Source organism: Ochotona princeps, chromosome 3, assembly GCF_030435755.1.
Source record: "Ochotona princeps isolate mOchPri1 chromosome 3, mOchPri1.hap1, whole genome shotgun sequence".
Lineage (NCBI taxonomy): Eukaryota > Metazoa > Chordata > Mammalia > Lagomorpha > Ochotonidae > Ochotona > Ochotona princeps.
In genome coordinates, this window is record NC_080834.1 from 16356213 (window position 1) to 16360062 (window position 3850).

The window sequence follows — 3850 nt, forward strand, 5'->3', positions numbered from 1 at the left end:
TAACAGAGTTTTATTAAAATCCACTACAAATGTTACATAATTTTAAAATTATTAGGGCTCTCAAGCCTGTTCTTTAATCTCTCATTACAAACCACCCCAAAACCACCTAGTGGCTTCATCACAATGTTCACCATTCTCTGAGCTGGCAGAATTCAAGAAGCTGCCATCATCTGACTGATGTTTTGAGGAGGGTAGAGGATCCAGGATGGCCCTGTTCCCACAGCCGGGAGGGCTGCCAGCACTCATCAGGATCTGCAGTCTATCCATTTGTCCTCAGTTTATGGCCCGTTACCCTCCACTGAGCTAAAATGAAACTCTTCCCAACATCCTCCTCTCTGGTTCCAAAATGGACAAGTCAGTGTTCCAAAGGCTCAGACTCATATAGTACCACTCCTGCCATGCGCTACTAGTTACAGAAACTCCCTAAACACTCCTGGTTCAAGGGAGTAATGAAACAGATACCACTTCACAGTTGGAGAAGCAGCAGTGGTCCCTGAGAAAGGGGCACAGACCGAAGAGGCCTGACACAGGAAGGGCCATGGTCAGAACAGCTACCCACCAAAGGGGAACTCCATGGGCACATGAAAGACAGCAACCTGAATTGTGGTGTTTCGTTGGTGCCTTTAAGCACCGCTAAGGTTGAAGTCCTCTGCCTCCTATCTACCTCTCTGTGACATCTGCTGTGTGGGCTGCCCCATAGAGCTGATCTCAGTTCTGATCCTCACGCTTTGGGAAACCAATACAGATGTCCTCTCCCCGAGCCCTGCCATCAGATTTTAGCACTGCACTATGGCACAATGATTAAGCATATTGAACCCTATTAAAGCATCTAAACATGGGCTTAAATCTGAAGTCTATTAATTACCAGCTGGTTGCCTTGGGTAAATTAATTAATAGATTAATCTCACTCAACCTCAATCTCCCTGTCTATAAAAAGGGACCAATGGTAGTAGTTATGGCATAGGGTTGCAGTGCATATTGAATTCACACAGAACTTGAGAAGCCCCGAGTGCATTGCCCCCACGCGATGTGTGCTCAACACCACACGGTGTGTGCTCATCACTGCAGCTCCTGGCATGGGTCTGCATCCGTACTCAGCACAGAGCATCACACTGCAGAACTAAACATGGCAGTTCTTCATCCCAGGACCCGAAGCACAACTTTACTCATTCCATCATTTTAAGAACATTCTATCAACTTTATATGAGTTAGTTATTAATGGTGATAAAAACCCAGAGGAGACGTTGTAATAGTATTTTTGCAAAATATAAAGCACTGTATAAGTGTAAGGGTTGTAATGATAATTGTTACTATATATTATATAATATGTGTTGTTATTATTATCATTAATCTATTATTCAGAAGCCTCGTGCCTCTCTAGATTGATCACAGCGTTTCCACATTGGATGCACTTTCATGACATCTGCCACTCTGCTTTGAAAATAAGTCATTCTGAATGCCAATGTCAGCAAGTCTCAGGAAAACAAAGAAACCAGCAAAGTATTTATGGAAAGCAATTTGGAGGACTTTTAAGCTCTAAAGTTAATTGAAGTGACAATGGATCATGTATTACTATTCGCTTCACAGGCATAGCACCACTACTGAGATTCAATAAATGTTAATGGTACTTAAGAGCAAATAGAGAAAGTCTGGGGCCCATCTGGAGGGAATAATGCCACCTGAGTTTATCCAGCATGTCCGTTGAACTCAAAGAACTCTAGGGCACCTTAGCACATGGATGTCTGGGGCCATGGTGTCCAACAATAGCCCTTAATGACTGTCTTTGATGCTGTGATGTGCTAAGCAAGCACATGTTTATGTCGATCCACACTCCAAAATATTGCTCTCTTTACTCCTACAGCCCCACAACCATATTTCCATACAATTCTTCACACCCAAGGAAAAGTCAGCTCAGAGTAGTGCCCTCAACATCACCTGGCAAGTGTTCTGTCCATCAACATGAAGGAGTAGTCATATGTCATTTGCATGGAGAGTTGTCTGATTGTTGTAGCAGTAGTTATTGCTTGCTTTTTGTATTTCTATTGTTTTTTATATTTATATTGTTTTGGGGACCAAAAAGGGTGGAAGAGAAGCCAGAAATTTAATGGTTAATAGCCAAGAATATAGGTGACTAAAATTAAAAACCAAGAAAGAACGAAGGAAAGAAAGAAAGAGAACAAGGACAAGAACAGGAAGGAGGAGCAGAAGGAAGAAGAGGAAAGAAAAACTTCTAGCTTTTATGCCTTTGACCAAAAATAATTTCTTTCTACAGCTCTCCCAAGTAACTTCTTTCTACATTTCTCCTTACAATGCTTGGGTAAATTAAAGCAAAAAGGTATCTATCTCAACTAGCATGAGCTAAAACCACAGGCAGACCGGGCCAGGACAAGCTATAGCACAAGTCGGCAAATGCCAGGGCCTTGTTAGACAGCTGCAGCACCCACCAGCACATGTGAGACCATGAGGGTCGGGGGTTGTGAACCCAGTCAAGGGGTAGTTACAGGAGGCTCCCCTGCTGGGTCATTGTTCCCACAGGCCAACATGAGAACTGGGACCAGGACAGACCAAGCAGGAGGGTGACAACACCTCTTGGATTGCATGTGAACAAGGTAGGGGGAAAGTCAGGCTGGGCTCGCCAACTGTATACACTGGTGCATGAACGACCCACGGTAAGTGCAGGCCGGTTGGACTTTGCTGCAGCATTAGTTGGCAAGTGTTGTGACTAGGGGCAAATCCAGTCAAGTTAGACTGCAGAACCACCTGGAGAGTACAAGATCTGGGAGTGGGCCCAGTAAGAAAACCTGGAGATCTCTCTGATGAGTTGCAATTCCCACTGGTGAGCATGAGCACCAGGGCCGGGGGAAGGCCTGGCTAGACGGGGGTGGCACCTGCAAGCATGAGTATGGGCTGGACAGTGGTGTCAGTTGGGCTAAGCTACACTTTAATGCCCAATGATGTTTAAGAGAGCTAAATGGAATGTGGGACAGATCAGACCAATCTGCTGCATATACTGGCAAGCATAGAAACCAGGGCTGGGGCTGGGTCTGGCCAGACAGGTGGTGGACTGGATAGTGAGGTTGGTTGGATTAGCTAGATTTCAATGCCTATTGACCTGTATGAGAGATGAATATGATGTGGGACAGACTGGACCAGTTCTATGCATATACTGGGAAGCACAGGAAAACAGGCTGGAAGAGGGCCTGGTAGGGGTTATTGGGGGTCACTTTCTCATATGCAGATTTCACTTGATTTGGATATATTCCCAAGAGTGGGATAGCTGGGTCATATGGTTGATCAATTTTCAATTCTCTGTGCTTGCTTCAGCAGCACATACACTAAAATTGGAATGATACAGAGAAGATTAGCATGACCCCTGCTCAAGGATGACACGCAAATTCGTGAAGCGTTCCATATTTTTTTCCAGTGGAAGACAGGGATGGAAACAGAACCAACTCAGCAATTGCAACCACCAGCCGATCGGGCCAATGGACTGTGCCGGGCCCTGCACTTGATAGTACATACAAGAGTCTGGTCTGGGAACACCTCAGACAAAGTTTCTTTGGGGATCCCCCCAATCGAAATGCCGGACTCAGAACCCTAACCATGAAAAGACAGAAGACAGAACAAGTCAATCAACCACCTCAGCTATATGTTGGTAATGAAAATACTGGGCAAACGGAGACTCTATGATGGACTATGTCAATCAGTGGATTCTCCAATGACCTCATCGTACTTGGAGTGGTGAGAGTGGCAGCAATTCAGAACTGTTGAACTATCAAAACCACTTGAGCAAGACCCTTGGAGCATGCCCCACATCTGGGACCCGGGGTGGGTGGGAGACTGGGTGGGG

At 45.3% G+C, this 3850-nt stretch overlaps 1 non-coding gene across 1 annotated transcript; it reads left to right on the forward strand.

Annotated features, from left to right (window-relative positions):
* Window positions 1-3311: 3311 nt before the first annotated feature.
* On the forward strand, window positions 3312-3418 carry LOC118758928 (U6 spliceosomal RNA). The gene has a single exon (XR_004995877.1). It is a non-coding gene; the product is annotated as a U6 spliceosomal RNA (small nuclear RNA).
* Window positions 3419-3850: the final 432 nt, after the last annotated feature.